This window comes from Aulostomus chinensis, chromosome 7 (assembly GCF_037954235.1).
Source record: "Aulostomus chinensis isolate RoL2024-O1b breed Wild chromosome 7, RoL_Achi_v1.0, whole genome shotgun sequence".
Lineage (NCBI taxonomy): Eukaryota > Metazoa > Chordata > Actinopteri > Syngnathiformes > Aulostomidae > Aulostomus > Aulostomus chinensis.
In genome coordinates this window covers 26,500,550-26,528,150 of record NC_141326.1, presented here as the reverse complement: position 1 = coordinate 26,528,150, position 27,601 = coordinate 26,500,550, and the positions used below count along the sequence as shown (strand labels likewise).

Sequence of the window (27,601 nt, the reverse complement as noted above, 5' to 3'; positions counted from 1 at the left end):
GGGCAGCCAAGCAAACTGAGGGGGTCAAACTAGACGTCGCAGCTTCAGTATCATTATCACATCCCACAATTTGCGTTGTTGGAAATCCTTCTTACGCTTTATTTTGAAACGATGCTGTGTGATGTCACGTATGGATTTGCCAGTCAGGATCAATCACACCCTTGTGCTTTCATTTGAAAGCTATCATTGCCTGACTTCAGACGTCGTGACAGATCTAAATAAACACTGAAAGCAGGAGTGTGAGTGAGAGGCCATGGGCGTTTCAATTTGAAGTAGTTTGTCATGAAGCTTTTCACAATTCATGGAACCGAGAGTGTAAAAATAGAGTTTTCAATAACAGCGAAGTAGAAATACAAATAATTGTACCACTTTTGGGCAGGGCGTGTGTTAAACAATTGGCTGAATGAATTCTTGATATAACAATAATAATAATAATAATAATAATAATTAGTGCTGCTAATGTAACATAACAGGGTCTTCGCCTGAAGTACCTTCAGGCTCAGGCCCTAATAACAAAAATAATGAGTGAATGAATGAGAGCTCTACAGTGTTGCCTCATTCACTCATCCATTCATACACATATCGCTCAAGGACACTGGGTCCCCGGAGAGCTGAACGTAATTCATCCTGAATCTCTCCCATTGTTGAATGCAGATGTTTGTTCCAGATGTTTTATGCGACTCCACAATGCGCATCTGCTGAGGCTTCTAACTGCTGAGTCGATCTTTAATATGGCCCTGTAATTAATCTCAGCATCCCAGACCGAGCACAATAATTCTTACCACCTTTGGAAGAACAGCTTTTTATTTTGTTCTCTCCCCCCCCCCCCCCAGATTTGACAGGAGCAGTGCACATCAGGACTTTAGCGCACGCTTCAATGTAAATGTGTCAGACTAAGCTAAAAGCCTTTGCACCGCAGGATGATAAATGTCACCTTGCAATGATGTTGTGCATGTGTGCGCACGCACACACACACACACAGACACACACAAACACACACACACACACACACACACACACACACACACACACACAAACACACACACACACACGCTGCGTCCTTCTTTAGCACTTCAGTTTTAAGGCTATTGACACACTGTTATGGAATTACAGACCTCTGAGACAAACAGGCTGCATAATAGCTTTTGTATAGAGCTCTTTTTTGAAGTCCGGATGGCTCTCATGTAATTCCCATGATAGCGCCATGATCAGCGTCCCGCCGTGACACGCTCAAAGAAGCAACTAATCACTAGACGAAGGTTAGCGCTGTGATGCTTCTCCATGCTCGCCTTGATGCAATTATTGCACAAGTAATTCATTGTCTGTCACTATTTTTCAATGATCCCCTTTCCAGATCATTAACACACCTTTGGCTTGAACTTCGATGCGATACACATCATCCACAGCACCTCCCCGCCCACTGACCCGCATCGTTAGTATCGAGAAACCATCCTTCATGCTCTACAAAAACAGAAAAAAAAAAACACCCAACAAATCGCCTCTCAATAGGCAGTAAATGACTCCTTCCCAATCAATGTTATTTTCCTCAGATGCGACACATTAATAACTGCCACTTGGTGCCGCGGCAGGTTATTTGTCATTATTTGTTGGTTCACATATTCTTACAGTGATGGGATTGATTTCTCACTGAAAACAAAGAGAGACTAAAGGGTTTATTTCAAAATTAAAGCAGGCGTGATGAAGAACTGGATATCTCTCACACACACACGCACACACACACTTTTAAACTCAGAACATATAAATCCTCTGCATGCCTTTAGATGGCAACCAGTCAGATGCTGGAAGATCACATCAGCATTCAAGTACCGGCTGAGTCCAGCGGCTTCTTTTGTGTGATCTGTGTCTAGTATCTGCAGTCAATCGCAGTATTCTCCCTGTCCTCTTCACAGTACTGACACGTGAGCAGTACTGCTTCATGTCCCATTAAACCAGTGTGCTGCTGACTGTAACGTGCCATGCTTTGTTACCAGCAGAGGGAATAATTGGCTTTATCAATTAAGCTTACTTTCTTACCATCACAATGACACACTTCACCACTCTTCAAGGATTATCTGAATTAAGCCCCAGCTGGTAATTATACAACAAATGATGCAGTTCTTATAGCATCTTTGAAAAACGTAGTATCTAGAACAGAATCAGAATAGGCTCTATTGCCAAATATGATTTTACGTATGAGGAATTTGTTGTGGTGTTATTGTTGCATGATTTAAAAAAAAAAAAAATTAAAACATATGCACATAACAATATTAATACAATGCAAATACAAAGTCTCGTCAAAAAAAGGTTGGATCGCTTCAGAAACGTTTCACTGTCCGAATGTGCGTCTGATTGGTATCCTGTATAAGTAAAAGAATAACAGGAGACAAATGTATGTGGGAGATCAAATAATCTCCTCTTTTTATGATCAATAGGTGATTTACATTTGCCACTGCAGGAGATGAAAAAGCCCTTTTGTAGCTTTCTGATATCTCACTCGCAGTGCTACTCTTGACCTTGGGAAGGAATACCTCTTATGATCATTGGCGCCTTTATTCCCACCTGTGTCACCGCCCCAGAAGAAATGGTTTACTGCTTGAGGAGACAATGAGAAAAGCATCCAAGGCTGAATACTGCCTGCTATTTTTCATCTTTATCTGTGTAAGCAAGTGAGAGTGTCAGGCAGAAATTGTCATTGGCTTTGATCATCCTGAGGGGGAAAAAAAACAGACAAATTCAGGACTAAAATTATGGCACTTAGAAATACTACGTGTCATGAAACAAACTTTCAAATCTTTTTGATGAATGACTATTGTAGTCTGAAGTGATATACAAAACATGCGATGATAAGCCAGTCAGATTTGATCGTACATTGTCTTGTCAAAACAAATTGAACATTTAGGAAATGCAGAAAACCATTTCAAAGATTCCTTCCATGCACACGTGATGAAATACTCCAGCGAGTACTATAATGGGTGTCTGACATGGGAGATGGAGAGCAGAAATACAGTAACATGGATTCATTAAAATGCCACCTACAACTTCCCACTCAATAATAATTCTTTGAATGTAAAACAACTTTTGGATGGTGCAACATAGTCTCACTGTAGATTTTGTAAAAAAAAAAAAAAAAAAAAAAAGGCACAAAAATTAATTTTTGCATTCATGTGCATAGACATCTTTTTCTTTATTTAAAAAAAAAAAATCAAATGGGGAATATTTTGCAGCCCAGAGCTCATTTTTATCTTTGTTAAAATATTGTGGTGGACCCATGAAGTCCCCGCTTCAACAATATAACGCTATGGTTTGATATAAAAATTACCATTTCCTTTTTTTTTTTTTTTTTTGTATTTTTTCCCACTGACCACAGCTCTTTCAACTGTTTATTAATATTTTATAATGAGTAAATGTAGTTATGCTCCAGTTTTGTTTTTTCTCCATGAAAATCACTTGGTTAAGAAAAACCTGACGGCCCCGTTTTAGGCTGAAACGTGTCGCTCTAAAGAGAAGGAGAGGAACTGAACTCAAACCCAACCACTCCTGATGTGGATGTGTTTTATCGGCAGTGGTCTCAGCCGTGAGCAGCGGTGTTGAACGAGGCATGTGATGCAGCCACAAAGTTAATATCAAAATGCATTACTTAGGAAATCTCACCATCAAATCAAAAAGGTCCGAACTTACGTATATGAGCACAAATCAGTACATCAAATGCCACGACTACGAAAGTGACTTATCTGATGGAGTCTTTGATTCTCTCCGTTTTCATATTCTGCATTTTCAACCAGAATCAACAACCAAAACATTTTTGATGTCACAAGTCACAACCGCCAAGCTCTGCCTGAAGCTACAACAAAACCACATTTCTCCAGATGCTGGAGGAAGCCGTGTGTGATGGGTTTTTAAGATGCTCTACACCGACAAAATGAATTTCTACAGCTCATTTCTTCGGCTCCTTTTTTTTTTTTTTTTTTTTTTTTTTAAACACTTCCGTTTGTCAAACTCAAGTGTTCATAATGGGACCAGAAGAAAAGGTTTAGGTTGTATTTTGGTGTGTTTTTTTTCTCCCTGCATCGAGGATAAAAATAAACGTCTTTGAATTTTTCACAAAATGTGGTTAAGCACAATGAGAACACACAGAACCAATTAATCCTCCCTTGCAAAGCTGTAGACCTGAGAAGTAATGCCATTTTCTAAACTAATAATTACAAACTTCTGTGCAAACATTTTGAAAAAACAGAAATCCTGATGTTACTCGAATAGTCCACATTTTTTCCCCTCTATTTGTGATGTTTCTGTAACCTATAAACCCAGACAACACTGGATAAAAACACATTTTGTAGGAAACATGAGCTGGATTATTTCTGGGGGGTCGTGATGGAGAATTCCAAATATAAATATGTATTTCACAAGTTTACAACACGAATGGATAGATTGGTGTAGTTCTCAATTTCCACGAAGCTGAATCGAGCATCTGTTCGAATGGTCATCGAGGGCTGACAGCGACGTTTCACACACTGTAGTGAACACTCCTCCTGTGTGACCGATGACCTTGAATTCATGGATCCAAAGCTGCTTCCTCGCCTAATCAGAAAATCATACGAGCACGGCAAAAACTGCCAAAACCCAGTGGAAATGGAGGGATCAGAGCAAGAGCAATTATAATACACATCATGCTGAGACGCGCCTGGTGTAACATGTTCTGCATGTACACGACAAACTGATAAACAAGCATGGAGCCAAGCTGGAGTGGTGCCATTTAATCAATGCAACGGTGGTGAGCAAATCTGTGTATTTTTAATGGTACTGGCCTTTTTTTTTTTTTTTTTTTTTTGCATACTGTTGTGAGCGTCAGCCACTTAAACCATCAAACTGATCAATACTGTACATCATGTCCTAGTCAGTGAGCTGAGGAAGTGCCCACCCAGGGAGGATACACGCATACAAATTCTGAACGTCATCGGTGAATGATTCAGAAGACGAACAGACTGGTTTCTGGAAGTTCTTCTTTCACCCATTTGACATGGACACAAAAAGTGAATCAAAATGTATCTGATATGTCCAGAGTAATAAAACTAATAGCTTCATCCTGCAAGTGGTACAAAACTACTTGATCCAGATGGCTTCTAAAAGTTAACTCCTGGACTGTGCCGCTAAGTTTCAGAAAAATCCTTCATTTAGTTTCAGACATTCTATGAACAAACATGCTCGTGATCACATTCTCTCCTTGAGGGCTGAAGAATGACTGCATAGATGGTAAAGGAGAGAAAGCAATCATTAGTAACAGGATGTTGTACATCATCATCTTTGACTTTCAGATTGAGGGGGAAATTAATTAAATGGGGTGGTGACAAGATGCTTGTGCCTTATGGCAGCATTTAATCACTATTTTAAGGAAGGAGGGACCTACCCTGTCATTTGGTTCGAACAGAAAACTTAGTTTTCATCATGTTTCAGCCTACTTCAGATCTGTGCTGACGAATAAGCCCAAATTTTGTTGGCCCATCAGTGGAGGCAGGTGAATAGTGAACATGAGTTAAATGAACCCAGCACCAAAGGAAACGTCACACCAAACAGCGATGTGATACCACTGGAGGTGCACCACACTGTAGGTGTGAGGCAGGAGGGACAGACAAGCTGCACATTCTGTAGAATGCAGCAAAGTTCTCCCAGAAACAAGATGGAAAGGATTTTGTTTGTGTGTGTGTGTGTGTGTGTGTGTGTGTATGCATTAATCAGGTTACGGAAATAGAATAGTTTTGCTCCTGTGTGGAAGTAAATGATGCTGCTGGTAAAAGCAAGGTAGGTAGTGATGGAAATGAGTTTCCTCTTCTCTTCCTGCCTCTTCTAAAAGCAGACCAGGCAACAAATCATCGGTGCCCGGTAACTTCCTGTGTCAAATGAGCTGCATCGCTCACTGGTGGCTAAGGTCCTGCTGATGACACCAAACGAGGAAATCGGCTATAAAACCAGCTCGACTGGTAACTAGAATCACCGCCTTGTGGGTGTATCCACTCTGCCAACATGTCCGGTTGCAGTGCACTGCACATGTTTGTCCAGATTCAGAATGAACCCCAATGATTTTAAATAAAAGAAATAAGACCTAAAGTTGTTCCCGAAATGACACTGGATTTGGCCAGATGTGGTTTTTGGAACATGATGATGTCACATTGAACTTAACCCTTTGGATATAACGTCATCATTTCATGCTCCTGGTCAGTTGTGTGGGATGCTTTCATACTTGATGAGTGTATTCACAGTGAATTTCACCTTAAACCACTAAAATCTGACCACTCCATGAAGTCAACACCGTTATCATCTGAGGAAATTCTTTCGAGGCGTTCACGAGACGTCGCATTGACAAGAGCGTGAAAGACAGATGGACAACCTCAAGACACAACGCCACTGCCTTCGCCAGCAGGGTTAAAGAGCAGCCCGTCTGACTTGTGCCTCAGAGGAAGCTCCAAGCTATCAAGAGCAGCGTTTTAAGAAGCCTCTTCGAAGATGAAACAGTCTCATTTACACGTGGTGGCATGATGACGTAGAGCGACTGATCCATCATCTGAAGAAAGGCAGATCGACCTCACAGCTGCCCAGACCCTTGCTATGGCCACTGAGGGTCTCTGACCTTGAACTAAAGGCTCAATTCTAGTAAAATCAAGCCTGATACGAAGATCAGACGAATGAAAATGAACCAAAAGAGAACCACATGGAGATTCATTAATAAATGTTATCTGGATGATGAAAGAGACCTTGTCGGTGCTCCAAAACAGGAGAATGTGGTTGTGTTCTTTTTTCCTGTGTTCTGTCCCTCATAAATGTAGATTAGATTCTTACCCTCAACTCTTAGTCAGCTGTTATCTGCTCACTCTGTTGTAGCTCTTCCACTGCCAGCCATTTCTTGTCTATTAAATGCATCAATATTTGATGTAGAATGAGCTTTAAACCATTACCGCTAACCTCGTACGAGACTGAGAATCTTTGGTAGCGTATAAGTGCAAACACGCAGCATCATGCAGGGCAATGACCTTCATGCACGGATGCTTCGCAATCATTTTAAAAGCAGAATCTCACCACAACCGCACACATGAGATAAGACCAAAGCTTTATGAGGGGAAGATTGCGCTCACACGTGCCCCCAAATCTGTTGGCAAACAAAAATCCAACAAACTGCTTTAACTCACCATATGTGATAGTTTTACACAGTTTAAGCCAACTGCACATTTCTGATTCTAATCTTTGCACCAAAAAAAAAAAAGAAGTCTCTCAGTACAGTAGGTCCCCCGCTGCCTACTGTGATTTGTCACTCTTTTAGCAAACACATTGATATCCCACAGTAATTTAGTCAGAGTAAGATCTTTGCACAAATAAGAAGAGACATTTCAAAGATGAATGACTATTGAATATCCATTCAGAGAGCCATTAACGTATACATCAGTGGCAACAGACATTAAATCCCTGGGACATTTTAATATCACTCACAATAACGATGCATGTGTAAAACAGACACACAAAACAACTGATTGTTCGGAAACATGATGTATTTGCATTCCGGCTCCTGTTGAGAGTTGATGGGTGTACTGACATTCTAACCGATAGTACTCCATCACCGTTCTGCTCCTATTAGCAACAAACCTTTGTGTATCCATAGCACATTCACAAACACCCCAGTATCCATGAGTGCGTGGCTGTTTCCATGACAACATCTTGCGGCCAAACCAAAGTATCCAACACTGGATTCTTGTTCAAAATGATTAAAAAAAAAGAAAAGAGAGAGAGTACTTCTTTAACAAACTAAGATGATAGCAAGATAAAATGGCTTCAATTAAATGTTTGTTGGACTCACTAATTCTGCTACAACCATCCTGTCAAGCAAATCAAGACAATGAAACAAAGGCGCCTGGCACACTAGCAGTAGAATCAGTACCTGCATCAAACTGGGTGGGTTGTGTTACTTTGGTTTTATTTTTAATTGTTACATAAGTAACTTTTGTGACATTATTGTTTCAAAGAGGTGTTTTATGTTAAATTTAACCTTGGCACCCCACCTTGCCTACACCTCAGACTCTGCATAGTTAGAAGTGGAGATTTTAGTAGTCAAATGCAGTGTCAGTGCCAAAATCTGATCCCTGGGTCTTGTTGTACATGCATGGATGAGACACACAGACAAAAGCTTCCACAGTCTCAGTCTGCAATACAAGCGGATAGATAAGGTTCCAAATACAGAAACTGAATGTTTAATAGCAAGTCTCACGACATTTTTTTAACACAGCTTAGAAAGCTCAATATGTAAGCTCATACTTGGAACAGGTGGAGCTCAAGCGGGATGTGAGTGGTGCTCAAACCTTAAGTGTGCAAGGCCGACCAGAAGTAGTCTTTAAAAAAGTGACAAAACTGAAAAAATTAACAGTAAATTTATCAAAAAAATATGTATCTACAGTACATAAAGGAGAGATGAGATAAATAATAGAGTAGATGGGGTTAGTGGTTTTAAAGCATCTACTACGTGTGCTGTATTTACTAACTCAAAAATATACTGTATCCACTGCATGTGTGTGCGTGCGTTCAGGTGTGTGCGCACTCAGCAAAACAAACACAAGTGCATTTACATGATAGAAATATGGCACTAGCATCCTTTGAAAAGCTGACCTTGGGTTCTTGTTTTGAGTTCAGCAGCACGGATTAGAAGAAATCTTTCCCAAACACACATTTAGCTTCAAGAGATCCGTGCCTATTTCGCCTCGGCTTTATTTCAAAAATGCAAAACAAGGCTACTTCTGAACTCCAATCTTTTGGCTATTGACAGAAAAAGGAAATGCTGTGCAAGGGGCGGTGGCGGTGGGGTGGCTGTTCTTATCATTTTCTTGTCGTGTCAAAACTAGGTCAAGCTGAAAGGGAAAGAAACTTACCCATTCAGTTCCATCAGAGGAAAAGACTTCAGAAGTCAAGCAAAACTCTGGGGCAACGTGACCTACCCATAAATCAAAGAACTTTTGTTTTTCTTGCCATGTGATGTTGGCATAGCGCCCTATATTTAGGCCAGAATTAGTGATGATGTGCACTGAATAAATTCCATCCCTTTTTGATCAAGTAAATATGTCCGCTCATTCACTCCTATAAACGGTTTTGTTCTGTCTGGACAGAAAATTGCAGCTCCAAGTGCAAAAGTGATATCCCTTTCAGGTGAAACGCTGGTGAAAGGGCTGAACATCTGCACCAGACGTCCCGGCAGGTCAGTGTTTGACCATTCTGCATGAATAAGCTTTGCAATGAAAGACACAGTACACTAAGCACGGACAACTTAGTTGGTTGAACAGCAACTATAAATATAATGGATGCTGTTTTAATGTGATACTTAAAACGCTGCTGTATTCCTCAGGGGGCCAGTTGTTGATTTTACGAGGACATACCTCAAAGTAAATGAACAATAGATTTTTTTCCCCCTTCACATTTTACATGATGCATTTATGTGTCTGAACTTTTACCTTTCTAGCAACAGTCCAAGTGGCACGAAAAGGAAGGTAAAATGGGACGATAACAGGCATGATGCTTTCAGTGGGGCTCTGCAGCAGTCGAGAAGTAGAACGGGGACGAACAATGGCAGCCCTGGAATATTTGATGCCTCAGGCTATGGAACAAAAGAAAGACTTTTACTGGTGACTGAGGTTTTATCATGCAAGTTTTTGTTTGTGTGTCGTGGGGCAGGTATCTGGCACCTGGTATTTTTGTGTGGTAACTCTTGATGTGACCAAAACATGAACCAACACACCTCCTCAAACTCTCAAATCTGCTGAGCACTCCTCTGGTGTGGGAGTGGGAGGGAGTGACACACACACACACACACAAACAAAAGGATTTTTCTTGTAAAAAAGTGATATTGCAGTATTTGTGTGAACGGACTACCACTACATAGAGAGTCATTGTTTGGTGAGCATAAAAAGAAAAGTTACAATTTATCTCTCTTTCAAAGTCATATTTTCACGCATCTTTGTACTCATTTAACCTTCAAAATGTCATCAAAGTAAACGCAGCCAGAGGCTTGAAATTTAAATGTTAATTTTTTTTTCCCTCTCTGCACATATTAAACACTGTGGGAGACAAAAGCCATAGGCCTTTACTCTTGGCAGACATTTTGACACATCAAGGCAGGAAATTAACGACATGAATGATGGCTTGCACTTACGGGATGGAGAGGTTGTTATTATTTACTCTGCTTTGTCGATGTGTGCTGTGAAATTGGTCTTTCGCAAGCAAAGTATGTTGATACACTGAGGCCAAGATTCTGCTTTTTTTATCGTCCGTTAAGTTTAAAGAGTGCGGCGGGGGGGGGGGGGGGGGGCAGTGTCACTTTGGGTTCCTTTAACCAAAAGCCTGTAAGAGCTTTTTGGATTTTTGATATCTGACGGAAAAAAAGTCATGTGGTGCACCACAGTTCATGACACTGGTATGTTAATTGATAATATTCCCAATTGAACTCCACGTTTGTCATTTTGATGTGTAAATTGCAAACGTTAGAAGTACAATGCAAACATTCTAGGTGTGCAGCCTGCACAAACTACAACCTGGATTCATGACTCCAACATCCCCACAGCTGGAGTCGGGTTCAGCAACTTTATAGCATCTGAAGAAAATTCCAATAAAATTGTAAGTGTGCACTTCAGAGAGAAAGAAAGGGGGGCAACAAACGCATTAGTTTAACAGCACGAGGTGTGAAGGCTGTGTGTTACAGCAGTGTTGCATTATAGTCTATTGGGGCTTCAGTCACCAAAGTTACTGACAAATCCTTTTTTCTTGTATGCAATGTGCTTGATGTCTGTGCAAAACAGTGAGACGAGAAAAAGAAAAAAGTCCCTCAAACTCTATCATGACTACGTGTAGTGTACCTTGACCTGGTGTCAGGAGGACTGGGCCAAAAATACACAGTGAAAACACCAGAAGGCCAGTGAAACAACACAGATGACTAAAGCAGTTATAACTGGGTCTGTCAATGTTGGTGTTTTCCTTTTCATCTTTTAAGTGATGTGAAATTCATCAAACGAATGAAGGAAACAGATGTCTGAGAGCTTCAGATTGCAGGATTTGAGACAATTTCTCTCAAAATGTGTCAGAACAGACTTGAATGTTGGTCCAGAATTTCATGAAGTACTTAGAAGTGTAAACCAGTTCCTCAAAAGTAAAAATAAAAAAATTGAAAGTAAACAGTTGTTGAAAGGATACTCTTGGATTAAATCAGCATAATTGGATTGGGGCAACTGATCTGAAACTGAGGGTTCCCACTAGAGGGAAAGCGTCTAATTAGACAAAGAATGATGTGTCACCCTAAAGCACGAGAAGCCAATTAGAATGGCAGGTAACTGAGAACACAAACGTGTTGTTTCGCTCGACTCGGCTTTGTGGAGGAAAACCACAGTTTCCAGATATGACAGATACAGTCAGTGCATTGAATTATGTACAGATAGAAACACAGATGAAAACGGATAATCTTATCAGGATAGTATTGACAGCTTTTTCTTTAAAGACTCTTAAAAAACATACGTTTTAAGATAACCTGAAGAAGTCCCCCCCCCCCCCCCCCCCCCAGGATGCATGACATTTCATGAAATGGAAAATGCTTCTGACACAAAGGTCAGGTCGTCAGGGTTTTGTATGCGAGGTGGAGTGCAAGCCATTGAACAAGAACATTCCTCATTAGAGCTCCTTGAGAGGTGTCCCTTCATCATCCTCATGCAAATGAGGACCCCTTTTCTTGCTGGTGTACATGGCGCTTATCCTTTGCCACAGAACACGACCGGCTCCACTCTTAAAGCGCCAGACAGCTGCGAAATAACTGAGCAACAACACAATCAAAAGACGCGATACAGAATCGTTACACACCTCCTCAGCTCCAGTCACATGTAGCCATGTAGCTTCATCATGTTTCAACTCGGTTTTTTTCTCTCCTTACTTTACTGTTTTGGTTCACTCCAGACACACCTGTTGTCCCTGAGTTGAAAGAGGAAGTAGAAGCTCAAACACAGACGCTGGATGTGTTAATGAGCAACTGCTTGCTAAACTCAGCACTGGAAGAAAAAAAAAAAAAAGGTGTGAGAACTACGTGAAACTACAAACAAGGCACAGGTGATTCCATGATGAATACCAGTTTGAAGAGAGGGAAGTTTTGGTTTCAACGTCTTAAAAGTTGACGATGTGTTGAGTTACTAATTACTTCTGAAAAACAGAGTTTTAAGCTCTTGCGGAGTCGTGCGAGATCACGGGAGTTGCATTTGTTAAACACTGCTGCCGATCAAGTTCATAACAGAGACAGTGTATCAGTCTCCTATTTATACACACTTATTCACAATGTCGTTTTTTTAATCATAAAATGTTATCTTCTAACATCTGTGCGATGTGAAATGGATACGGCTCTAAAGACGGGCTGCACCATTCCCCTCAGCATAGTCACGGCATGACTGAGTTTGAATATTGGAGACATTTGGCGTGTTGGGACAAAACGAGTGTACAACTCAAATTACTGTATGGATAACAAAAAGATCTTATTCTCTTTGAATTATCCTAATTATTCTTGGTGTTTTTGGGGGAGTTTGGAAGCCAAATAGAAACGGACTTGATTTATCTAAAAAAAAAAAAAAAAGTTGTAAGTGTTGCCTCACTCATGCTCATAGGCGCCGGTGTGGGAAGCTGCCATGCAACATCAAGAGCAAGAAGGTCCGTTGTTACTCTTACACTCAAACTCTAGGCCGCTTTGACGCGCTCTCTGGAGCCGCGGGGATCAAATAGTGATGAATCGTGGTGCAGGTCTGACTGCTCGACAGAAATAAAAGAAAAAGGAGCCCAACAATTTTCCATCTTTGGCTTGATTCGGTTGGCGACTGCCCTCATGTAAATATACACGTCAGAAACCAACTGAAAAAAAAGTGTCCAGGATAAAACGACAGATGTATGGATAATTTTTCATCCAAGTCTAAAATATTCCTCAATGATGGTTTGCATGACCACAGAAATAAATGTCAAAACAACTTATTGGGCTGAACAACGATTGCACACAAAAGCTGCTGTTGCCTTATTCTCAGACGCATTGTTACATCTGCGACATTACGGCAACTGTCACTCATCTATCCCACAAAGATTAAGATGACATCCAAAGTGCCCCGCTCAGTCAGTCTCAGTGAGCGTGGCCACTTTCGCTGTTGGCACCTCACAGTAGAGCTGAAAATATAATAAAAAAGGTCCACTTGCTTGCCTGCGTGTCTCATACATCTTCACTCATGCGGAAGGCCGTCCGTCAGTTTTACTGCACATTGGCTTCCTCTCAACACAGCATTTATGACTGATGGCCCTAAGTGCAACTAGATAACTACAGCAGGGGATGATAAAAATGTGAAAACACACATCCTGGACAGGAAATTGGCCATTTTGGAGCAATTGACACAGACGAGCTGAAGTGATGGCACTTCCTGTAATGCTCATCCCCTGAAAAGCGGAGATCCGCTGGGAGAGTTACGGTCCACTGGCCATATTATTGAGGTACACTAACCTAATAGATCTCTTTTTTTTCTCCTTGACTTTTTCCACTATTTCTCTCTGTTTCAGGGTCAAAGTAAAGATAGGATAAGTATGTCCTGAATAAAAGTAGCATTTATAATCTGGAGTTAGGAGGGTGAGAGTTGAAACAAGTTAGCACACCATTATGTAGCAGTCATCTGAGGGGGTAATAAAACAATGGTCTGGTAAAAGTAGGGTAATGAGGACGAGTAAATCCCTATGAAAATGGATTGCTGGGGATTAATGGTGAGTGGAATATCAAAAGGAAGCAGGCTGTCATGACTGAACCATCTCAGAGTGGAATATGAGGGTAATGTGGTGATATGAATCTGTAAACACCTGCACTTGTATTTCCTACAAGGAAAAAAAAATATATGAAATGAATTCAACTGATTGGTGGTAATGAAAGGAAAGCTGTTGTGTAAAGGGGGCACAAAAGCGCTTTAACACTTCATATGATGTGCAATCATAAAATGACGTGTTGTTGATAATAATCCAACATGGATACAAATCAGGGTGGCACAGTGGAGCAGTGGTTAGCACTGCCGCCTCACGGCAAGAAGGTTGTGGGTTCTTTCTGTGTGGAGTCTGCATGTTCTCCCTGTTCCTGTGTGGGTTCTCTCTGGTACTCCAGCTTCCTCCCACAGTCCAAAGACATCAAGAGGGGACGAGGCTGATTGATACTCTAAATTGACCGTAGGTGTGACTGAGAGTGTGAATGGATGTCTGTCTCTATGTGTTGGCCCTGTGATGGACTGGTGACCTGTCCAGGGGGAACCCCTCCTCTGACCTGAAGGCTGCTGGGATAGGCTCCAGCCTCCCCGCGACCCTTAACAGGATAAGCAGTAGAAAATGGATGGAATACAAATCATGCCAACTAAAGTGTATTTGTACTTATCCGGTGCAGAAATCTACTTTAAAGTCTTAAGTTGCAACAGAAATTTTAAACACTGACGTTAACGGTTCCATTTTTCATAGTTAAAGCTCAGCTTGTTTCCATAAAAGATGGGGTTCTTTTTTTTTTCTCTTTTTTTTTTAGTGCTGATTAATAATTTAACTGCATGTTGTCAACAGTGTTTAGAGTCCAATGCTCATCAAATTTTATTATCCCTGAGATCCAAGAGTTGCTCCTCTGGGGTTGAGTGTCTTATTGACCAGCCATAACCTTTTCACCTGTTAGGTGGGGCAGCTTAAATAGCTGATGAATGACGTTGTAAATACAGTAAAGTATGGAGAGATTTCGAATGAGCGGGTGGTGTATTTTGAATACAAGGACCATTTAAAAAGACCTTATCTGAAAAATGTACACAAAGTCTGGTATTGTTGTTGTGAGAGAATCAATCTATCATTCAGGTTTACGGCCTGTTTTCTACCCAGAAATACATTCTGATACACGAATTGAGTGGCGTTTAGTTGTGGGTAGACTGCAGTATCGTGACCATTTGTCTACTTCATATCATTCATCCTCGTAACTATAGAAGATGTACTCCTCCACTATTAAAATGCCACTATATAAAATCTGAGAAGCTTTCAGGGATTCTGCATTAACAATTTAGAGACAGTCCCTAACTTTTGATCTTTTTTTTTTTTTTTTTAAGATCAGTGTTGAATCAAATACCTGTGCAGCATCTTTCAAAGATTTCCCTGAACTTATGACAAAATCTGGTTGAAAACTTTTACAAGCTGATAGGCTAATTCCTGTTAGCATGAATGAATACCACTATTCGGGTGTTTTAAGGAATCTTTCTGTATAAAAAAAATCCTGCAAATAAGACGCAGATCAGATGAGCGCCTGTTCTGGCCACTGTGAAGGGAGTCGGCTGTTGATGGCTTCCTCGTCACTGCACGTAAGATGGCATCAAATTGCTTTCTTCATACTTTCCTGAACAGCTAGTTGTTAGCTTAGGAATGTTTCAGACTGAGAGAGCATGCAAATTATGTGCATTTCAGTGCACTGACATCAGAGATGATTTATACTCTCGACTCAAATTCTGAACACAGCATGGCAATCAGCAGGGATGTCTGAAAATTTAGATAAAGCAATGATACTTACAGGGAGTAATTGCTGGCCTGCTGATTCTAAAGGGCTGCTGGAGCTGCTTACTGCGCAGAAGGCGGAAGGCTGGATGTGGAAGGTGGGCAACGTCTCCCCTTAATCCACATACCCCCGCAGCATCCCCTCTTCAGTAGATCAGCCACCTGCGAGAACAAAGTAACATTAGCAGCCTTACTCCTTGGCTAATAAATCTTAAATTACGTTTCATCCATGAAAGTCAAATGAGTAAGTTAAACCACATATGGAGAGACTCTTCGTGCTAATGAGAACTGCATCTACTAACACACCTGAGGTACTTTTCATAACCAAACATTCGTTGTTTTACAAGTCCGTGTGTCATTAATGAGGTGTTGAAACTGCTTGTTTAAGCTAAAGATACTGCATTATTTTACTTTAAGTTGATATTTTCTTTGTGCTCTGTGTTCTGCCAGAACTGACAACATGGCATCCCCGACCAAAAGGTACAACTTAAACCCCTTTTGTTTTCAAAGCACTCTACACATTTCACTTTCTGCTCGAGCTTTACATCAGCATGCTGTCGCTCATGAACACACGGTTACACATCAGGAACCTTGCAGAGATGTACACATCCACAGTCATGATAATATTCATAGAGATCTCATCTGTACCCTGATTTGGTTTTAGCTACAACATGGGTTTCTGTTTAAATTAAGTGCATGAATCACTCATTTGAAAGCAGAAAAAGCTACATTTCGATATTCAATGAGACAAAAAAGACACTATTTACAAGTCTGAACATGCTCTCGCTGCAAGTTTCCTGAAAGGGGTATTGTGCTACATGTTGGTCAATGATCACGCAAACTATCTTTAGTTTAGTTTTGCAGACGGACTGCTGAGCAAAGGGGCGCTGCTGTGCACCAGGATACTCTGGCTAGCCAGTTTCAACAGGAAGCAAAATTGGGCTGCTGGCTCTGAAGGCTCTGGATCTATGAAGATAGCAGATGCAGTTCTGTATCTTCTCACAACTCGATGAGAAGGTCTGTGATTACATTCGTCATCACACCCAGATAGTTGTGTGGAGAGACTTTTGATTTCAACACTGAACTGTCAGTTGAGACAGAGGATCAGAGGGAAACCAAAAATAAGTTCCCCTCTTCTCGTCGCATAATCAAAGGAGTGTGTCTATCACACCAGCCAGCATTTCACTGGTGCAATCAGGGGGTCTTCATCATTGTCAGTCAGCCCAAGTGGAAAGGTGGAGTCAGCAGAGGTTCACTAGTACGGCAAACTACAGTGTAAAATCCCTTCGGAGTGGAAAATCTATCATTCAGCTTTATAACTTCAGCAAAAAAAAAAAAAAAAAAAGATAGTAGTAGGAATGGATGAAGTGAACTTTAGCAAAAATATTTTAGACATGAGTAAATCAAGTGGCTCATGGTGGGTGTGATTGTCTCAAGATGCACTGCACTTTTCTGAGGGCTGTAAGAGTAGAAAGTCTAATGCATCAAGCTCTGTGTCAAGCTGGCTTCTTTATGATCGCAACTGCAGAGAAAAACTGTAAATGCAACACTCACGTAACGCCACAGACACAAAAGCACCAACAGCATGGCCACAGGTATTTTAAGGTTTCGTCAATCACTCCCTGATGAGCAGAGTTCATCTCAGCTGCTAACAATCAGCCCTCAGCTGTGAGCAATCAGTGTGGTTGAGGCTATCAAGGGAGGTTGGCGTTCCCTGCTCAGTGTGTGTGTGTGAAACTGGAGGGTCAACACCTTCAGTTGGCCTGCTGTGTGTTGTACAATGTGGTTTTGGTGGACTTTTGTGACTGCGGCACAAGTTTGAGTTTTCTCTCCAAATCCGTCGGCTTCCACTTGAGTTTTGTTTCATTGATATCTCTTTGATTGAGGAGGCATCTGTGGGACATCTTAATCCTGTGCTAGCTTTGACACACCCAAGGGACCCACTTTTGCTTTCACCCTCGAGTGCAGGGTTACATTGGTTTCCCACAATGTGACCCATGCCCCGAGAGTCTCTCTAGTGAAAAGGCAACGGTAGATATGAATTCCATAACAATCCTCTAAACGGATTTGTTGGATCTGAGTTATTTCTATTAGTTAAAATACAGATTTTAAGTACAGGGTGCACAATGTGGCGTGCAAATAAAATGTGTGGCAGATTAAGCAAACCTCTACATGTAGTCCCCAAATAAAGATATTGCATAGTACACAATAAATGCAGTAAAGGACATAAATACTGCCACCCTAGACAGTAAACACAGTTCTGATCACAGATAAATAGACGTCAAATTAACTTGAGTTTTAGCTCCTTTCTAGTATCTGCTCACTGCTGTGAAATCTCTGCTGCTAAATGCTCCAATTTATCCAACTACTCCCTCACTTTGTCTGTCTGCTGCGAGAGGTGGCTTTATGAGAGCTCTTTACCGAAACAGCTGCCTGTTGCATCTGGAAATCCTGCTGATGAGAGCAGAGACTCAGCCAAAACGGTAAAGCTGTGAGCTGTAAAACCAAAACAACTGCTGCACCGTTCGGTGGGGGTGACCAAGAACTTGGTGACAAACTCAAATATTTAGAACTGCCGGTGGATTCTTGAACAGGTCCTGTTTTTCCATGACCCCCAACTGAATGATCTTGAAACTGCATGAATTCAAATTGCATGAATGCAGTTTTGAGGAAGAAAATCCTGCAAGAAGATCAATATATCTCACAATGTTATGCTTTCTGTCTGGACTGCGGCCATTTTTTAGCTTGTTCTAATGTGTTGTAGCCTTTAACAGTTCCTGTTTGTTTTGTTTTTCTTTTAATTATTTTGAAGTTAATTTTCCTTGTTACTTCCTGCCTTTGTCACTTTCCCGCATTTTAATTCATGCCTCACCTGCGTCTCGTCTGGTTCATTGGTCCTCGTCAGCCACGGCCCTGCTCTGTGTTCTCATCACATCAGTTCCTTTCCTGCCCCCCTTCTCACACTGACGCTTCACAACTCCTGACAAAAAGCCCTAACTTAATCAATTTATCACAAAATGAACTTTTAAACATGTTGGCAAGTAATCAGACGACTCAATATTTAATCATCCTCAACATACTTGATAAAGGGTTAACTCGATTATGAGTTGTTTCCTCAGAATTGAGCCCCGTGAACCGTTGAGCTGTGCTTCTGTACGGTAAAATGGACTCTACAGAACAGGGCTGCAGTCCCGCATTTAACAATATGGTGAACAAATCTTGTCGACTTATTTTTACTGATTTGGATCACCGAATGGATTTGCCCGTCACTGCTGGGAAGAGAATTTACCCAAAATCTTCTAAGTAGCAGGTGAAGATAAAAGCAATCACAAGAAAATGATGGGAAATGTTCAACTCGTGACTTGGAACGCACACTAATTTGATCCAGATACGGGCTGTGGGGGGCTGTTCCCACTGCCTTGATGGTTCTCTACAAGGTAACATTGTGTTTTTCAGCCACATAGAGACAATAATAAAAAAAAAAATTTAAATGCTGTATCTTCACAAGAAATGTATCCATAGACAAACCACTGGAAATGTTGTATATATGCCAGGCCCTAAGTGGCACTGCCGTAGAAATACAGCGAAGACAGAGGACATGGAGCAGGCACAAAAAAACTCGTTTATCTCAAGAGACACGAGACATCAGGCTGGATTTGAACTTCCTTAAATAAGTTCATGTTGGAATGATTCATGTGCTGAAGAGATGACACATCACACCATGGAGGAACTTCTGCTCCCTGGGATCAGTTGTGCACAAGCAACAAACAAGTCTTCATGTTTATGAATATTAACTGTCTTGTTTTTGTTAATAAATGCACCCTGGATCAGTCATACTATACTGAAGGGATTTTACTGGTGAGGTAACAGAAATTGAACGGAACTGATGTGATAGAGCTGTTTTAATAGAGGTCTGTACTTATAGGTAATCACCATCTAACACCAGACTGACCCGATGATTTCAGTGTCATGGAAATTGTAATTTAACATGTTCAGAAGACTTCAAAAGCTTTCTTTGACTATTCGAGCCAGCAGTCGCACTCGGGGGTAGAGAACAGTGAGTTTCCAGACCAACTGTAGGAACAGATGTTGAACACTGAACAGAATCTAACAGTTAAGATTCATGAACACCAAATTCTCCCCGACTCCTCGAACATTCTGGAAGTGACATCGGGAACTCAATGTGTGGGAATGCAATCATGCATTTAGTTCATCCTTTTTCCATTTCCAAGCTGAAACAGATGCAAATGCTCATCTGATTGTCATTTCCATCAGGTGTGACCAATCCCATGTCTCACGTCAAGAACAGGCTCAGTTTCCCAATGTCCTGCTTGGGTCGTGGGGCCCCAGGTGTTATGTAATAATTCTCTATGTTGATTCAGTGTGACGTCGGACTTTTCTGTGCTACACTGGAGATGATCTGACTGTTACTGTACATGTGGAGAGCCCTACATGGATGTCCTTGTGACAAAATGTTGTGAAGGAAATTAACTTTTAGAATGAGGCTGTTGCTGCAAATACGTTGAATACAAAAGACTGAAACAATGCACAAGAGGAGAAACTGTGCCTTGACATGATTTTAGCTAAATTAGTGCTTGTGTGTATGTGTGTGTGTTTGTGAGTGTGAGTGTGTGTGTGAGATGAATGGGCCATTTGTGAAAATACTGAACGCTCTTGACGTGTTTGTAGTCAGATTCTAGACAGCGGTTGAGAAATCTGTCTAAACTTGCTCTAGATAAAGGAAAACGTTGTCTTTCAAGACATTTGTAGGCAATTTTCACTTTTAATAAAATTAATTAGAGGGCTGGTATTTGAAATGTTGTGATTTAAATCTTACATTTTAAGTTATACTGCAGTTAATTTATTCATTAATCACAATACACCCTTTGGTGAAGCCAGCATTTGACCTTCCATATTCTGATAACACATGAAATTGTCTATTTCATTTGAATATAAAGGGCTCAACTTCCTTTGATTTTTTTTCTAGTAGTGAAAAGTAACACTTTGGTTCCAAAACAAAGCGCTGGAGCATCTGTGCTGGTGTAATTTGTCTGCAGAGTTGTTGGCAGTAATGTGGACACCTTGTTCTTCCTCTGCAAGATGTTCTATTTCTCATCTGCCTCATTACGAGCAAAACAATTAATCTTGTAGCAAGATATCTGATTTCATATTGTTAACTTGCATCTGTGCTGACTCTTAAATATCAAATTACCAGTGATTAGTTGAAACAGAAATAGTCGAGGAACTCAGTATGTCCATGTTCAACTCGGGCACCGTTTCACATGCATTTTCCAAGGCACATACCTGGGCACACTCAAAATTCAAACTTGGTGATGGCCGTACGATGTTATCGAGCTGGTGTCACTGCATCCTAATTGTTTACATCGCTCGTGACCAGAGCCAAGACCAAAAATTGAATGCTTCTTATTGCAAATTAAAAGCCAGATGTTGTCTTTTTTTTTTTTTGCCAATGTAAATGAGCTTTAATTTTAAGTTTTTATACGTGTACATACTGCTGTTGCATCTATGTACAATGGCAAATATTAGTTAACTACTCGCATTTATGAGCCATAATCGAGATGATGAATCAAACATTTCTATACTTGAGATACAACTTCAAGTGCCAGACGTAAAATTGATCCACTTTAAATACTGTAAATGCAGCAGAGTGATCGTGGCTTTAAAACTAATACCAGAGTTTTGACATTGAATTTCCAAATAACCAGTTTCAAATTCAAGGTGCAAGAGGCCATAATCCAAAAGCCAATTAAAGTTGCTTTCGATGAAAGGTCTTGACGATACAACCACATTGCTGGGGTGCAGCAAAATTTCAGTGCAAATGACATCATTGGATTTCCAGAGGGGAAAATACACAGGTTATAGGTTTGAAGTTTTTTGTTTTTGTTTTAACGTATTGCAAAGTTGAGGTAAGCTATTTTTCATCATGCAAAAAGTGTTAACATATAAAAGCTCCCGTGTGGTGTGTTAATATACAGAATTCCATGAGGTCAGATCCCAGGGTTGGTGAAAATGAGGGGATTGGGTCCTTTTCTACTTCACTGTTCTCCAATCCCACGTGTGACTGCAGTATGTGAGCTGATGTAACATATTCCTCTGAGCGGTTTTAAGCATTAATGGTAAGTCCTACTCCCAAAGGTGCTGAAGTGGCAAACATATCCTGCTTGGCTTCCCTCTGATAATGCACAAATAGCTGCTTGAGTGAAACCTAGAAGTCAGCACCCCATCAAAACTGCTGCCGGGTATTTAAAGAATGAAGCCTGATGAGGGAGTTTGTCCATTGTTTCCGCCCGTTGAAAGCCGTCGAGTTTGGCATTCCAAAATTATTCCTGCCATTTTGACGGGACCTCAGAGAATATCCCTCTTGTGCCGCCGCCACCGCCCCACACCCCAGAATGCAGAACAGCAAGTAGTTACTACCAGAAGTGAGACTCAAAGATGAGAAGGATGCTGAAATGTCACGTTAAGACTTCAGAGTTGGAAACAGGAGTAACAGAACAACCTGAAAACAAGCAACAACCTTGACAACATGAGAAATCAAAAGAAAAGTGCACACTTGGTGATCTGAACAGAGGCTCACAGAAAAGTAGACGAGTCGCTGATGAGCAACATTTACTTAGCATTATAAATGTAGAATGGGACGCAAAATGAAATGGAAAACTAGAGCGTGATGGATGATGGGGATCTCGCCAAATCCCAGCAGCCTCGATAGAAAGTGATTTCAAGGGTAAGAATATGATATAATAAATAACACAAATGTATGCATAAGGAAATTACAGATCAACAGCAGCAAAGCCTCGAGGAGGAGAAGAGAAAAAAAAAAAAAACTTTTCTCAATTTCTATCAAGTGCAAGCATGATTTTACAAATCATCTCCGTGAGCTGAAGTCTTTGCTACTGATAGTTTGGGACTTTCATTTTTCCCCCCCTGTGTCTGTGACAAGATTAGGCTATCTCTCCTTGTGCACATGGATGACTGACTCCTTGGGGCCGGTTTGCGTCACTCTTGTGCCCCCACCCCTCCATCCCAAGGCTGAAAACATTTTCTATTTTCAACAGGATTAGCTCTCACCACAAGCCACCTGACAGGCGAAAGCATCACCCGTGTGGCACACGCACCCCGAGGCCCCCAGCAGAACGCAGCGTGGCCTCGCCGACTAACAGGAATCCTGGGGAGTTCACCTTACAGAGGCACGCTCGGCGGGTAATGCAGTTCTAACCTCTATACAGCATCTTTCAACCACACCTGCCTGAAACATTAACCACACAGGGGTTTTTAACCTTATTTCTCAAGTGGTAAATGCTTCTCTGGCTGGAAGGGAAGAGTAAACGCTGTTCCGTGGCAACGTTAACTTGCACGGCAGTAACATCAGAGGATGTGTGGTTAAGTCGGCCTTTCGGGCCGTCTACACCGAGTGCACTCAGATGGTACATATGTCAAGATCGTAGACACAGAATATGAACATAGTATCAATTCATCAATGCTCCACCCGACCAGCTTAAATGGGTCTTCTAGATCATGTATGTTCATTCAACCATTCCACATGAAACGCCATCACTAGCTACAGCCTGGCTTCATTATTCAGGATCTACAACTAAATCCTGATTGCCACCACATGTTAATCCTGCTGATGCGCTGCGAAAAAATCAACTCACAGCAGTGATCACATGATCTCCTTGGAGGAAGGAACAAGATTTGTGGTATAGGCAAGACTGTAAAAGTGAGTCTAATTCACCTCCAAGGTATTTTTCTGGCCCTCATTGAAAGTGCACTGTTATGTTCCCTGAACCTTTTTTTTTTTTTTTTTTTTCATTTTGAAAACATTTTGTTATGAAGATGCCCCAACAGCTAACCCGGTAAAGCTTTTAAGACATGTCGGCGCTTAGGTGACTTAGGAGATGCGTGAGTGCATCAATTCCCAAAGAACTACATGTGGCTTTGCAGGAAGTTTTGAATTGAGCCACATAAGGTTGTTTTCATTTTAGTTTTTTTTTCTCTGGCTCAACTATGATGATGTGAGCCAGGTAAATGACACGTAATAACCCTCACGGGACTCCACGGGACTCCACGGGACTCGCTAACAAAAAGATCGATCATTAAATTTGGCCTGCTCTGGTAAAATTCCACATCGCTGTCAACACGAGGCAGGTTAGTGAACGTTTGCATTGGTTTTATAACATTAAATCCAGCATGAAAGGATCGTGCAGTTCTGATTCTTCATCTCAGCAGAGACTCTTTACTCCACTTGAAAGCATGTACGTGGTCTCATGATTTCAGTAACAGATGCATAAAGTGAAGTCCTGATTTATGAAACACGGCTCTCCTTCTCCGAGAAGATTATGTTCATATGGAGGTAAAAAGGCCAGGTTGTTAATTTATGCACAAAGTCTCATCATAAGGGCTGTTCAACTAAGCTGGGATGGTTTGTATGTATATTAGTGGATTGTAAGGGAGAGAAAAGAAACCAAAGACTCGTTGGTTGCTACAGCCTCACAGATGGTCTGAGGTGTGTGTACAATTACTGTCCTGTATTATCTGTTTCATTACATCAGCATGTGTGCACGTCCTGATCGCTAACGTTGCTCCCCTCGAATGTCTCTTTGCAGTTCCGCGACTTCATTTATTTGCACCATTGAAGAAATGCTTCCACGCCAGTTGTGGGCACCACAAGTTACGGTTTGAGTTTGGTGACGTGCACCGATTTACTGATCGGTCACAGATTCAGTACATTCAACATCAAATCAAAAGGCCACAGTGTGCACTTCCTGCATACTGGCCAAGTTACTGCTCTCCACTTGCCAACATGCATACATCTGGCTCAGAGTCTCTGCTGCAGCTGCGTTTAAATTCATCCTTTGATGCATATCCACCCCCTCCTCACCTTCCCTTTCCTGTCTTTGGCTAAGATTACAAAATAAAGGAAAAATACCATCAAAATGAGACATTTGTTGTATTTGTAAATTTTAGGACAATAAATTTAGTCAAGCATATACTGAGTATTTATTTTTCTTCCCCTCGGGCATGTGCCAAAAGCTGCTATCTTAACAAGTTCTTTGCTTAAAAAAATGGCTAAGTCTTTCACTATGCAAGAAAAACACTCTGAATGAAACCAGCGTTTCTCCTTCCTCCGGCCTTTTTGTAATCTTTCAAACACCTAACAGGAGATTTGATACAGGAAAATGGCACTTGGGGGATTTTGATATTTTGAAATGTCAGTTGACAGATTGTCACATTTATCAAACAGGTTATCTGTGTCAGTATGAAAATCTTGTCAATGAAAGATTCCCTGCACTTCTCTCTGCAATTAACAATGGCTTCAAGGTGCCTCTGAGCAAGACACTTAACCCCCACTGCACCCCAGGGACTCTTCATTGACCTGCTATTGAACTCACGAGCTCACAGGCTGGAGGTGTTTTCACTGAGCAGTGTGTTTTTAGGGTGTGAACAGTAACCTTCTCTAACCACTGACATACATTTTTAATCATGGGTTAAAAAAAATACAGAGAGAGAGAGAGAGAGAGCGATATAGACGTCGCTCTCTATATAGATACAGAGACATACAGATATGTAGATAAAGATGCCCACATTGAACATTATGCTAAGACATTTATGCTGCAGGGTACAACATGTCTGTCAATTCCATGCGGGAAGAATTAGATTCATGTTTCTGTGACATGTCATCATGAGTGAAGTATAGAATGTTAAAACCTCATTTGGTCAATTTTTTGTTTGGTTATAAAAATGTGTCATTAAACCAGCATCAGCAAAATGAGAATGAAGCTGTTTTTCACTCCGCACTCATCATTCCAGTGTCAGCTGAGCTGCGTTTTGTTCCACAGTGACTAGAAGGCAAATGATGAATATTACATGTTCGGCATATTTTCTCTCTTTCTTTAAAAAAAAAAAAAAAGCCATAAATTAAATTCCCTCCTGAGCACACCAGCGGGTGGATTTTATCAGGGCATTGAAAGGCCATCAGTTGTCATTGGGAGCATAGATTTGAGGTACTGTCACATGAATGTGACTGTACCCGCCAAAACAAAGTGTCTGTTCAAGTGACAGATGCCCTCCAGAAGCCTTGTGATGAGAGCAAAGGAGGGATTGGTCCAAACATTGATTATTGTGACCATGGCAACAAAGGCCATAGTAAAAGCACATTTTTTTCCGTGCCAAACCAGGCTATAAATGGCACCGACGCATCAGAAAACAAGAGAACCTAGCTTTTGTTTTGTAAGGTTTGTCCATGCAAGTGTGACTCCAGCGGTTGTTCATCTGCGATGACGATGGATTACTTGCACATGCCAGCAAACTGTCGGTGAATTTAAAAACTCTGGACTGTTTATTTGATTATCACAACCCAGAGGAGGAAAAACACAACTTAGGAAAAGAGGTGGGGGTCAACCTCCCATGACGATGTGAAAAACCTTTTGACAGGAAAAAGTAATTATGGGCTCCCTGAGCCCTTGTTTCATGGTTCATGACTCCTGCGCTCTTCCAGCCTCTGAGAGGAGTCTGAATTCATTTTAATGACTTAATTTGAAATTGCAACATAATCAAGATAATTAGGGGGACCGAAGTTGGGGTGACAATCAGGTTTGGCTCTGTGTCGAGGGGAACAATGCCGCAAACAGCTGCTGCGGCGTTGGCTGCATCTCTAATTTGAGGGCAGCAGTTTATCAGGGGCAGATGAGATGTCCAGGGAGCGAGCACGTCCACTTCAATGTAGAACCTATTATCTTGTTCATTTGTAAGCAGAAATTTACCAAAATAAAGACAGGATACAAAATGATCTTATTTTGGTGTAATTTTCCCCGTACGCATGCGACCAGGTGCCACTTACAGTCTGTATACTGCCACTGCTGTGGTCATTTCTGAGCACGATGAAAAATCTCTCCATTGTTATGAGTCACCATCAGCAACATTCAACACCAATTTCTAAGTAATCCATCAAATGATTTATTTCTCACAAGCAAATTCATCTTCAGTGTATAATTATAATATCGTTAAGAAGCCCGAAAGAAAAGATGCCTAAATGGTTTCATGAATCATTCAGTCCAAGGTTTAACAACAAAAACCAGCTGTGAGACAGAATCTATTACCTCCACTTTCAGAGGAAAGTTCCTTCTATGGAAAACGCATCACTTTCACTTGGACAGTATAAAGGTTCAATTCAGTCTTTTTCATGTTGTCTAACAAAGGAGGCATCTTATGATCTATGGACTTTTCTAACTCTCACTGAGTTTTAATTCAATTTTGAGATTCAATGTCTGCCGTGTGTGTTTGTGTACAATACACGAACCCAGTGAATGATTGTAAGGCGTCCACTTTACCAAAGAGTCAAATACTGTAAGTTTCATGTAGAAATACAGCTACAGATGTACATAGCAGCCCAAAGGTGTGTAAAGTCTCGCTTGCTCTGAACGTGGCAGACAACAGAGAGAGGCAAGAAAATACATTGGAATCCACGCCTGCCACTTCACCTTCAGCTGTCAAAAAGATCTGACATTTTTTTGCTGCTGACTCAGTGTCACAATGACGACGACGATGACGTTCAGTGGCATCTACCGTATCATAAAGACGTCCTCTGCGAGAAAACCAAACAAACACACCTGAACCAAAACAGGTCAGCGTTAGCATTAGCATTCCCTCACTGAAATGATTTCACCCTCATACCGTATTCACAACATGGCACCAGATGGAAGTCAAACCCAGAAATATTTAATTCACAAACGGACTGAGGAGTGGTCCAAGGCAAAAAGTAAAAAGAGGCAAATTCTAGTGCAGCAGATGGTATGAAATGACTTGAGATTTTGGTGTGAAACAACTTGAGATTTAGTGCTTGACTGACAAAAAAAAATGATGCCAAAAGTTCTTGAGCTTGTTTTACAGGCATAAATGAGATAAAGTGCAATGGAGTGACCTTTTGAGGGTCTTCAGATTAATGGCGGAGGTAAATGTGTGATTCTGTAAGACGTCCAACTCCTGACTGGCTGGAGCTCCGGAGTACGAA

General features: G+C 41.1%; 1 protein-coding gene across 1 annotated transcript in view; it reads right to left on the bottom strand.

The window, feature by feature from the left end:
- lingo1a (leucine rich repeat and Ig domain containing 1a) overlaps positions 1-27,601 on the bottom strand; it is a 117,439-nt gene that overhangs the window by 51,452 nt on the left and 38,386 nt on the right. Inside the window, exon 2 of the mRNA XM_086209602.1 lies at positions 15,590-15,735. The gene's annotated coding sequence lies outside the window, so the exon portion shown is untranslated. The remainder of the gene's footprint in view (positions 1-15,589; positions 15,736-27,601) is intronic.